Source organism: Molothrus ater, chromosome 1 (assembly GCF_012460135.2).
Source record: "Molothrus ater isolate BHLD 08-10-18 breed brown headed cowbird chromosome 1, BPBGC_Mater_1.1, whole genome shotgun sequence".
In the NCBI taxonomy this organism is placed as follows: Eukaryota; Metazoa; Chordata; class Aves; order Passeriformes; family Icteridae; genus Molothrus; species Molothrus ater.
Genome location: NC_050478.2, coordinates 121,615,713 through 121,627,955, shown reverse-complemented (window position 1 = coordinate 121,627,955; position 12,243 = coordinate 121,615,713). Strand labels below are relative to the sequence as shown.

The following is a 12,243-nucleotide window of genomic DNA, read 5'->3' as shown; positions in this document are numbered from 1 at the left end:
GGGTTAATCTCTGATATACCTTGTACTGATCATACTGAATTATCAAATTCTCCAAGAAAGCATGTGTTCATTTTCCCTGCCCTTCCAGTGGCTCTTAAAGTATGTCCTCCATTCCTCCTTTAAGCCCCCAGCAATGCAGGCTTCAGCAGAAGATCTGAGGCATGACTGAAGCCTTCCCAGTTGATGACCTTTATATTTCCCCCTGGGACTCATAAAATAAGATATATATTCAGGTGAAGGTGGATCAGTACAGGCTCTAGGAAGGACCATCTTGGTGTACAACCTGACAAAATAAGTTGTTGTTTTGGTGATTTAACCCAGGGACAACAAAGGTACAGGAAAATCTTAAAGCAGATTTCCAGTACCCAGAAGGGGCCTACAGGAAAGGTGGGGAGGAACATTTTACCAGTGAGTGTAGTGATAAGACAGAGGGTTTCAAATGGAAGGTTTATGTAGGGTAGTTTTGGGGTAGATTCAGATTATGTATTTAAAAGAAATTCTTTACTGTGAGGGCGGTCAGATGATGGAACAGGTGGCTCAGAGAAGTTATGGATGCCCCATCCCTGGAAGTGTCCAAGGTGAGGCTGGATGGGGCTTTGAGGAGCCTGGTCCGGTGGAAGGTGACCCTGGCCATGGCAGGGGGTTGAAGCTGGATGATTTTTAAGGTCTCTTCCAACCCAAACCCATCTATGATTCTGTGATCCTAGGATAATTCATCCAGCCCACAGGGTTATTCCAGGACACTGCTTTCCTAGGATTTATCAGCCCTTTCCCTGCCAAGATACATGCCCTTGACATGGTGAGGCTCCTTTAATGTCCTCAAGAAAAGTAGCAGGTGCAAATATTTTCCTGTCACTCCCTGGTGTTTAGACCCTTGCAGTTACCACTGGCTGTCAGCAGCATGAATTGCTGTAGTAGCAGCACTTACTGCTGTACTGTTATTTATTGAAGACACAACAAGTGCAGGACTTAGATGGGTGTGTATTTTGCCATGGCCAAAACTTTTGGGAAACACTGCCGTGTGTGTACAGCACCACTATTCAGTGCAGATAGAGCAGGTCTGGTGCTTTTGGCAAGCCTTGGTGGCCCTGCTGTGCAAAAGGGAGCAACATGTGGCCCTTCTCTGATGCTCTTAAAAGCTCAAATACCTGCAGTTTAGAAAGGTGGCTTTACTAAGAGACTTGTGTTTGAGGCTCAGGAATTGTTTGCCAATCCTGATCTCAAGATTGGGCCTCAGTAGGAAGAGCTTTTTGGTGGGACAGGGAGCACATGGTATTGCCTGATAGAAGATTCTTGTCTTACCAGCTGCTCCAGTGTCACAGTTGTGTCAGTGAAATCCATCAATCTTTAGATAGTCTTGGAAAGTCTGATAAATCTGTGCTTGTGTGAAGAGAGGTCAAAGAGATATTAGGACTGATTATTTTGGGATTTGCTTTCTTTTTCGTGGCATGCAGTAGTGTTTACACTAAAATTCTGCTATTAGTGACTCAGAGAAGTAAGAGCTTGCTTTTCAGAGGAGGCTGGAATAAAATGTCAGGGCTCCAGACAAGGCCTGTGGTAAGAAGGAAAAGAAAAAAAAAAAAAGGAGCAAAGGAGCAAATAGACCATGATCAGCTCTGTTCAGAGGGTCTAAAACAGTAGACTTTCATAAGTCTGCAGTAAGTTGTTGCTCTCATGAATGGTTACTGCTAAATATGTAATACAACAACAAATCCTCAACTTTACTGTGTAGATCTGCCTGACTTCAGCTGAACAAAGAAGTCAAGGACTGCTCTAAGCAGGAACAAATAAGCTGCTGTGAACTCTCAGCAGTCTCTGGATGCCACAAAAGCCTTCTGGACCTGTAGGCAAGATCATCAGCCCTATGTGAACCAGAACAGAGAAACATTCCTGGGTTTTTAATTTTTCTGGTAGCTGACAGGACATGTATGGTGGCTGTTTATTCAAAGCTATATTGGCAGCATTATGGATAACTACAGAGAGTAAACATATGCATAGATGTTTGTTGGAGGGGGATATGTATATGAGAGAAGACTATTTTAAAGCTGTTAACTGCATTTGTCATAAACTCAGGTTTTGCATTTCCTTCATGCTGGAGATAGCAAAACCTGTGAAATAGCTGTCAGCTGCCCTGTGTCTGAAATGATCTGGTGTTATTTTCAATCTGCAGTGCTCTTGAGTTAAGAGGAATTACATGTTTACAGATGGAAGGATCATCAAAGGCTTTCCTCTGCTTGTTTAACCTGTTTGGTTTCTTGATGTTTAATATATAATGTGAACAGCCTGATTCATATCTGTTAGCCTGGAGAAAAGGCAAATTACTTACAACCATCCCTACACTTGAGTACTTGTCTTTCATGGAGAGCTTAGGCCCTTTTTAATTAAGCTGCTCAATTGTAATATATGTGTGCTTTCTGTTATTCACATATTCCTGTGAATTTTGTAACAGTTATCTTTAAATAACTGAAAAAGGAAGAACTTATTCCAGAGTGGCTTGCTAGACATTTTTCTATCAATGCTTTTCTTCTGGACATCTGGCACCTAATCAGGGAACAGAAACGAACCATGCGAAGAAAGATAAGCCCAATTTAGTTTTGGCTCTTAGATTGCTAAGGACACAAGAAAGTAAATTTAAACACAGTTAATGCCTTTAAAAGGCTGAGAGTTTTACACTAGATTTTAATGCCCAAAGATTTTTAAAAGCTGTTAAAAAAAAAAAACTGTAACATTGCCACAGATTATTTGAATTCATGGCAATATGTTTGTCATTTAAATAGTTTCATTACACCACATTTTTTTTTTAGTTACAAGTGCATAAATGCCACTGTTATATCTCATAAAAATTTATTTTGTTCATAACTATGTTCTAGGCAGTATTTTCATTTTGTATTATTTTCTAGACAATTTTGTGCAATGCACGAAGCTCTTCTATGTTTATTCTATGGTCAGTCTATCCTTTCTGTTCTCATTTGTTATGAAGATTTTAATTTCATAATATTACTTTATTTTGAGAAAATGTAAGCAAATGTGTGTGCTGAAGCTTTTGTAAGGGAGAAAACCAAATAAGCACCAAGACACTAAGCATGTACTAAAACTGCAATCTAATAAATACAGACTGCCAAAGTCACTTAGAAGAAGCATGAAGCATGCTCCTAGAAGTACTCATGATTGGGGAGTTTATCATGCACTTTTTGAAGCCAGTAGACCCCACAGAATTTTAACTAATTTTTCACATTTTCCCTCTCATTTCTGGGAATGTAGTTTTCATGCAACAAGTGTGTTGCAAGTTACATATTTTTTAATTTTCAGAGAGATCAGATGTTGGTCTGTTGGTCTTATATTACACATGCTACTCTCCAAAAGCTTTGGTATTCTTTGCTAAAATATCTCTAACACTGTGGACTTATTTTTCCTTGAAATTTAAAAAAAATTTAAAAAAAAGAACGCATCAACTCTGTATAAGGGAGAGATTAAGGAATACAGACATTGTAATGGATGACATCTGACATAGTTTTCCTAAGTTTACTGATTAATAGAGCTTCCAAAGGTTTTCTAACGAGAACTATTCTAACAAAAAAAAAGTCTAAATAATGACATTTGATATCATATTTTCTGATTTTTTTAAAGTAATTTATAGTGGTAACAATCAGTAGAACACTGAAAACCATAATGTTTTGAAAGGAAAAAAACAGTCAGTTTGTATACAAAAGAAAATCCCAATCTCCTCTTGCAAGCTTTTCTTACTTTTCATCTAGTTGTATCCCTGGAACAATGTTACTGCTTTCTTATACTTAAGAGTGTAGAACAGCTTCCAGGTATTGGTACTGATGATAGCAGTCATCATACTTAACGTTTTATTTTATTTGTCCCAGATGGAGAACAGTTAAAAACAAAATCAATCTATGGTGGGGGGAAGTGCAATGCACTAAACATACCTTAAAAATTATCTAACAAGTGATCACAGTGGTCCATGCATTCCTATTTCCTTGAGTAGAATTGCCTTTACTGTGCAGAATCATTATTACATTAACTTCTTCTTTTCATGAAGCTTGTATCCTATGATGAAGGGAGGAGAAACATATTTATCTCCTTTTTGTTTTTCTTCACTTAACCATGTCATCAGGAGCAGCTGAAGCTCAAGTGGTTATCTTTTTTCATGCTTCCAGTTAGATTCAGAAACTCTCTTCAGCCAAACAATATAATTTGCTTTAGTGATTGGAAACAGCAAATTGTGTGCAGCTATTCCCTTATCCCTTTCAAAAAATAGTCCCTTCCTGTCTGCAGGAATTAATATTATGGGATCAGGGAACTGGAAGAAAATACTGCTCACTAAGGAGGCTTGGTAGTAAAATAGAATAATAATACAGTCTCTCCTATAAAGTAAGATAGAGAAATACACATCAAGATCTATGTGACAAAAAAAAAATACTGTCAATGACTCACCATTGGCAAAAATGGGGGAAAACCCCCAATGAGCATAGTACACAAAAGTGTATTTTGTCCAAAGTGTAAATTTTCCCACAGGAAGACTTGCATTCTGCTTGAAGGAATGGTGCTGATCTTGATGAAATTGAGGACTGTGCCATCTGTAATATATAGTGAGGTGGGTGTCAGTCTTTTCTCACAGGTAACAAGCAGTAAGACAAGAGGAAACAACCTCAGGCTATGACAGGGAGGTATAGATTAGATACTAGGAAGAATTCTTTCACCTAAAGGTTGCCAGCCATTGGAAGAGGCTGCTCAGGGATGTGGCTGAGTCACTATCCCTGGTGGTATTTAAAGGACTTCTGGATGTGGGGCACTCAGAGATGTGGTTTAGTGGCAGATTTGGAAGTCCTTGGTTAATGGTTGGAGTTGATGGTCTTAAATGTGTTTTCCTGCCTAAATGATTCTATGATTTCTGTGGTGCCAGTGCTATAGTCAGGTAAATCAATATGAAAGCAAAACTCATTCATTCAAACTACTGACAGAGTAATTCAAGTACCATCACATGAAGAGCCATCTCCTTTTTACAGCAGCAGAGTATCTGGTGTGCATATAAATAATGCTAGGCTAGTGGGACACCTGAAGTTAAAGAGAGTGCCACGTAAAGCAGCCTCTCTAGTGATGCTAACAGCAATTCAAAAAAACTTTGTAAATTCAGACATCTGCATGTGAGTCTTTTTCCAAACACGTGACCAAGAGTGAGGGCCTGAAAGACAGACTAGGAAGATTGAACTAATTTATGTCAATTGTTGAAAGTGGATTTTCAGAAATACATTCTTTTGAGGCTGCTGTCCTTCATTGACCTAAAAAATCTTTCTGAACCACTGTTTATATGTGACTAGAATTACAGAAGTGAGTACCTTGAGTTGCTGAGCTGTTCTGGGTTTATTGATATGGACCCTAAAGGTCTGAAGGAGAATACAAATATGTTCTAAATATTGGCATAAGAAGGCAGCTGATTCCTCAGCAAGCACATAGATTGATGTTTGCCATATTTATAGGCACAGCAGGGCACGTGTAAATATGCCTACAAACATGCTGACCACTGCAGGAGTCTGACATTTGTACAGTTCAGAGGTCCAGACTGAAAAAGTTTCTTATTTTAATGGAGTAAGATGGGTGTCTCCAAGGAGCTGATTAGAGCCCTTATGTCAGCTGTGTGAAATACCTAATGTAAACAGTCCCCAAATCAACTAATCTCACTTCCTGTAAACAAAAATCTATGTAATTCTTTTCTCAGAAAATGGATTAAAGAGCACTTTTATTACAGTGCCTAATATCATTGCAAAGGCTTGGAAATATCCATCGTTTTCTCTCTAAAATACACCCAAAAGATTTCAAGGTTGACTGCCAAATTCAGCTTCTAACCATGGGAGCAGTTATGTCTTTATCTGAAGCACTTTCCTTCCCCATTATGTCTTCCCCATATTCCACTGTCAGATACCTGGCTGTACACCTTGCTAAGTGGCTTCTCAGTGGTTTTTTTTTCAATGATGAGTAGATAGGAGGATCAAGAAGTGTAAGTCAAAAAGCTTGTCTTTTTAGATCCACAGTTATTATGTGGTCCTGACATTACTTTTTCCTTCTTGGGATGGGGATGAGCTGGGCATTGTTCCCTTAGTGGTTTTATGGGTGCTGGATTATGCAGTACAGCAAAAACAAATTCCTTGGTTTATACTCGATTTTTGTCTCTAAATGTATCAAGTGTACATTAACACTTCCTTTTGCAGCAGTGTGTGGGACCAGCCAGCAGGGTGTCATCTGCTTTTGTGCTGCTTTCCATGACCTTCTCCAATACTGGCTAGATTTTTGTTTCCCAGTGGTTTGTTTTGGTACACTTAAACACAGTGAGGTTTGGAGCTGCTATGATTGAACTTCATGTTGCAGTAAACTGTAGATTACAGTAACTTTAGGTTACAGTAAATTGTCTTGAGGGTTTTTCAGAAGTCAGAAGTTGTGTAACTTGCCAGCTCTACCACAGTATGTTTTAGCTTGTATTGAGACATTCTAAAAGTGAAATATTAAATAATTCTGGAACAAGAAACTAGCTCCTAAGGTAAAAAGCATGTGGTCAGCCATTTTCTTTGATGTTTTCTGCATTAAGCTTTGAAATGTGTCACAGTTAGCTTTTAATCTATTCTGATGTACTTCACTAATTGCATGTAATCTATGCTATTGTTTGAATACATTGCCATAGGGTACAAAATCAGAAAACTTAAAAAAATTAGTCCAAGTATGTTAAATCAAGGCAAACAAGATAAGGTGTAGGACCCATAATATTTACATGTATATGAAGTGTTTGGCAAAATACTTTGTTAAAGTATGATGTCTGGCACAATACACTGTTAGCCTATAAATCTCTGTGGACATAGACCCAATTTATTTATGCTGTTATTTAAGCCTAAAACTGACATCTAGTTTACCAGTCATTAGCCCTAGGTTTGTTTTCAAGTACTGAAAATAAGTCGGCTGCTTGCCAAGTGTAAGGAATTTCCTCAGTTCTTCAGGCATTACTTACTAAAGGTTAGTATTTTTGAAGTTCCTCTGAGTAAGGACTGAAAAATAGAGAAATTTATTTAGGCTGGGAAGGAGGAGTTTTAAGCAGCAAAATCCATTAGGTAAGGTGATACAGATTGATGTGCCAGCAGTGTTTGCTTAATAGACCTGCTCATGATTTACTACATCAGACTTCACTGGTAGTACCAAGCTAGTCCAGTTAGTGACTGAAGTCACTTCATAAAGAAGCAGTGGCTGGTTGAGATTAAAAATCAGTAAAGCTCAAAGGAGATTGATAAAGTAAAGTTAGCTGAGGGCATATATCTCATTTTGTTAATTCAATCTGGAGTTTAAGATTGCTTTAAATTACTTACTGACGTGAAGATCTTGTATTGCATTATCTATTAGTCAGTCTTTTTCCTCTTTCAGTTTCTCCCAGACACCCCCATTTCTTGCTGGTGTTCAGCAAGTGACCTACCCTCACTTCTAAGCTATCACAGCAATGAGTTGCTGAGCTTTATGAAGCCAGGAGCTCTTAGGTAGCTCTACATAGTCATGCAAGTATGTATTTTTAATTCTGCCATAGCAGAATATTGGTTTTCACCCAGTATTATCACTGAAAGAAGCTAAGAATGACTACAGCACTTGATAAATGCCAGTCTCTCCCTTGCAATGTTAAAAAATGCATAGATGTTCTATATATATTAAACATTCATTCCTGATATATAATATGAGGAGAATATAGAAATAAAATGGGGGCAAGGAAAAAATTCATCTAGCAAAGAACTTCCCTTGAAGTCTTTCTCACCGGTTCATTTTACCTGGAAATGCTATGGATCTCTGTACCAATTTTACCAACACTTGATTTTGCAGATTGTAAGTTTTTCTCTGACAGATAGAAACAAATGTGAAGATGTTGGAAAGTTTTATACTTGGGAAAAAGCCCCAAGACAATACTCTCTGTTTCCTAGAACAAGCACTGCATTTTAGAATTTAGGAAGGTAGGATTCTTTTTAGAGAATTCCAGGTTCAAGAAGGATGGTAATTGGCAACATTACATACACAATATATAATGTTACACAGATAAACCTGATACCTGTCATTAATAAAAAATATCTCTTGAGAACTTCATGTAGGTTTGGCCATTACTGATATTTTTATTCTTACAATACAGAAATCTGTTAATTTAACATTGTAAATATTATTAGTTTAGGATAATGTGATAGGAGCATAATTATGTGTCATATACTTGGCAAATGGAAAGCAGAATTATTTTTACAATTTTAAGAAATAGAAAGCAAGCTCCTGGAAAGCTTTATGCTGGATTCAGTGTGTTTAATAAAATCTGAAGAAAGAAACAAAGTAAACATATGCTGCTTACATTTTTAGTTGACTCTGAATGAGGCAGCATTACAAGTGCGTTGAAGGATACCATGGAAATACAAAATAATCTGGAGGGTAATGGACAGTTCTAAATGGGTTTTAAATTTAGATAAACATTACATAATGCATTCCAGACACATGGCATTATATATAAGCATTGTTGCTGCAGAAGGGGAGATAATATTGTTTAAGCTCTTCAAACCTCAGCACTCCTCCTTCAAGTTATTTTTCATACATGAATAGATAGAAATCTGACCATAGTATTGCTGAAAGAGGGAGCTGCTTGTAAGAAGCCTCTGGCTCTGTGTTTACAATTTTTGAGTGTAGTTAATATGATGTGTTCCTGTTTACCTACCCAGTGAAACACAGAAAAGAAAGACATCAGTGGTGATACCAGTTGTCCCACAGTCTAGAAAAACTAGGCTTCTCTAAAAATCAGACCCTGGTATGCAGTGTCTCAGGTTTTCAGTCAGGCATTGGTCCCTGAGCCCTCACTCACTGATCACAGAGACTGGTGCTATCTGTGTCTGGTACCTACCAGGTGTCAGATATATTGGCATCTACCAGGTATCTACAGGGACTCCACATGATGCCATGTGGTACTAGGACTCCCCAGGAGCTATAGCTACAAATTCTTTTTAATGTAAGTACAGTTTGATTCCTGCTACAGATACAACTTAATTTGAAGCCCCTGTCTCTGTTAAATTTACCATCTCTGTGCATTCATTAGTGAGGTGTTAGATTGTCCCTCTAAATATTAATTGATTTTGGTAAATACTTTATTTTTGTATTCATTTGAAAGCTTTCAAGCATGTGTTTGTCACATCATGTTGAATATTAATGATAGTCCTGATACTTTCCAGGAGAAATGCACATATAACCACACAGTAATTAGAAAGTTACTAGTATGTATTAGGTAGTACAGTTGCTGAGAAATCAGTTTTTTACAAAGAGCCGCCTATTCACTTCAAATAAAAAAATCCTTAAAGGTCCTTTGCTATGAATTAGAATGCAGCATTGCAAAGCAGGTTACTTATCTTTCTGTACTGTTTTGCAGTCTGTGGATTGCTGCCTTCTTTCGTGCATAATTTCTATTTTGCTGCTGAAACATGAGCTCAATCCTTCCTGGAAAAAAACCTACCGCAGTCTTTTTCTTGGCTGGGGATAGGAAAGGAGACCTTTTTTTTTTTAAGTTTTGCTTTCAAGAGTTCTCATAAAGATCTCTTGTTGTAGCAAAGGACATAGAGTTCCCTGGAGGAAAAAAACAGCTCTCAAGTAGGTAGTGGTCCTTCAGTTGTGGGTCATTTTGACGTGATATATCATAGACTTAAATTTCTATGAATAATTGCTGAGAGCAAACAAAACTTGTTTACCCCCAAAATGAAAGGTAAAGAAACTTTTCCAAAACTGTAGGAAGCATAAATGGAGCAAATGGATTCTATTTCTGCTTGGATAGTTCTTCTTTACAAACATTGTCATTCAAAACTTAAATATTTCTCCATAGTTTCTGATAATACTAGTCTGATAGTGTGCAGGTCAGTTCAAGGCAGAATAAAACAAGTACAGACAAAATGTAATATCAAGCAGCAGTAATTGTAAGCAAGTCATCTGGAAAACATACAGGCAGATCAAATGTGGAGGTCAGAATAAAAAAAAAAAAACAGGGAAATAAATAGCAACAGAACAATTATTTGAGTCTGACACTTAGAATTAAGCATGCAAGAAGTTAAATTTTATCTAAGTATGCAGTTGCAAATGGAGATGATAAAACACGTTGCTGAAGTTAGCCAGAGAAGCAGCCAAATGCCAAGGTGATAAATAGCAAACAATTGCACGGAGCTAAGAGCCTGCATTTGGGGCAGGGCACGGAGCTCCTCTTCTGTGCAGGAGGATCAGCTCTGCCACTTTCCCCGTTTCTTGTCACTTTTGTCGCCGCTCATGAGCGGTGAGGAGGCTGTCAGGAAAGTGTCTCAGCACAGCCATGTGCACACTCTTCAGTCTGGCTGTCAAAGGCCTGCTCAGGAGCATAAACATGTTCTTGTGCCCTGCCCTGCGGTGCTGGCCTCAGCACTGAGCTCTGCTCCCGTGTGTCACTGCTGGGACATGCCTTGGCAGTGCTCACTCCTGTTCTGCTCTGCTGGAGCTCCTCACTGGGAGTACAAAAGGGGCAGAATAGCAGGAAGTGTGAGTTGAAAAAAGAGGTGTGAGATAAGGCAGCCAAGGAAAGCTGTGCTCATTTACCTTCTGTTCCTTTGGCTTCCTCCTGTTGTGACCTGCTCTGCCCAGCTTCATGTGACAAAGTTTCACTGGCTTCTTACTCATGTCACCACTTAATTCCTTAACTAATTGATACTGTACTTTTCATCAGAATGTCTGTTTTGCTTCCTGTATATAACAATATAGAAAATTCATAGGCATCAATCAATAAATAAATGTATTATCCTGGCAGTATGTTTTACTGGTGCTGGTTGATTGGTATATTAGATTTTAAAATGTCTGTCTTAGTGGTAGCAATAGTATTAGACTATTTTTATATGGGAGTCGTCTGGTTGTTCTTTCATCACAAAAAGATGACCAGTGTCTAGTTTATCTATGAGCAGACTACATTATTGTCTCACAAAACAATGTCCCAGTGCTAGGACTGCTTCATTAGGTTTATGCTACATAGACATAATTATGCAGGAGCTAAGAATAGCTCATCTAATTGAAAATAATGATTCTAGAGAAAGAACGGGTTTGATTACTGTTACTAAGCAGGCACATACCATGCACCCATTCATGAACTGCACAGAACACATATGGGATTATACAGCGTATTTGTTTTTATTAACAGTTTCTTTCCCCCCATCCTGAGTACAGAGCAAAGGTGTTACAATTCATTTGCTCATTATCTTTTTTCTCACAGACCTAGGGGGATCTTCAAGAAGGTAGCATAAGATAATATTTATCCAGTAAATTATGACTAGCTAAGCTTTGAAAGAACATCCAACATTTATCCCCACACACATTTTAGGGAGGATGTAACTTAAATAAATCTTCTCCAGGCACCACAGATGAAACTGTCTATGTGGTTTTTTTTATGTCTGTGTTTGTACTAGTACCCTATGGGATTAAACATCCTTTTAGAAATGCAAAGTCTGCCGTACTGTTAATCTCTCAATGCTCATTCTGGTTAATGCTAACGTTTAATTCTTCTTTTATCTAAAACACAGAGAACCCTTCATTATGTCTTGAAAATAAAACTGAATTTTTACAGTGAAGTTGTTAGAAATTTTCATTTATTTAATTGCTACTCATTGCTATTACCAGGCACATGGGATAAAATTTGATGCTATTGTCCTGTTAATTAAGTCTTTTCTTACTTCTGTGTCAGTTTTCTATTAGAATGTTATGAGAAAAGTGATGAGATCACGAAATTTAATGTTTTTTGGTTTAAAAATGTTATTAATATCTTTAGAGCCTCAAAATATTCTGCTGGTTTGCCATGTTTAGCTTCCCCTCTATTCTAACCAGCCATTTCATAGCTCTAGGCTATGTGCTGATGCGGTAGAGGCACAGAGAGATCACTACCATCAGGAATTTTTAAACAGATGACTGTTTGGAAAATGAAGTGGAGAGGGAAGATGGGACATGCAATGATGTAAACCTGCAGTAACACAACTATCAGTTTGCAGTCTGGAACCAGAGGCCTTCGCAGAAGCTGTTCTTGAAGGTTTTTGAGAAATAGCAAAAAGAAAAAAGAGGAAGCAGAGTGCAGATTACTTTACCAAAGTATTCCATACTGTTGTCTTGACTTCAGAAAAGTTGCCTTTTCAGACTGTTTTTGGATTTGAAATTCAGAGAGTTACAAGAATTTAGGACAGTTAAGTTCCCATTTCT

At 37.8% G+C, this 12,243-nt stretch overlaps 1 protein-coding gene across 4 annotated transcripts in view; it reads left to right on the top strand.

The window, feature by feature from the left end:
- Positions 1-12,243, top strand: part of JPH1 (junctophilin 1) — an 83,630-nt gene that overhangs the window by 42,038 nt on the left and 29,349 nt on the right. The gene's annotated exons all lie outside the window — the stretch shown is intronic.